A 380-nucleotide genomic window follows, 5' to 3' on the forward strand; every position below is an offset into this window, starting at 1 on the left:
ATTACTTTCTGACCCTTCTTTGGGTGCATCTGCTCTCATGGTTACTCAGAAGCTTCAGTTGTTTTCAGGAGTGCTGATGAAAGTATTGTCTCTGTTCTTAACGTCAAGCTGAGGCAGCAGTTCCCATTAACACAGAGTTGAAACTTTCCCCTCACTTGACTGCTGAAGCTGACCTAAATGCTGACAGGGAAATGGATCTTTCCCAGGGTTCTTCCCATTAATTGAAGAAACCAAAAAGCAATCTAGAGTTCAGGGACTATGAATTTGTTTCTCCTGGCAGATATTCCCATTAACCAGTAGTTCTGGAAGTAAATGCTGACTTTTAATGCTCTTTTGTTCCTGCAAGAACAGCCAGGTGGGGTTGCTTTTAGTGTTTCAGA

Source organism: Meleagris gallopavo, unplaced genomic scaffold (assembly GCF_000146605.3).
Source record: "Meleagris gallopavo isolate NT-WF06-2002-E0010 breed Aviagen turkey brand Nicholas breeding stock unplaced genomic scaffold, Turkey_5.1 ChrUn_random_7180001957641, whole genome shotgun sequence".
NCBI classification, from domain to species: Eukaryota; Metazoa; Chordata; class Aves; order Galliformes; family Phasianidae; genus Meleagris; species Meleagris gallopavo.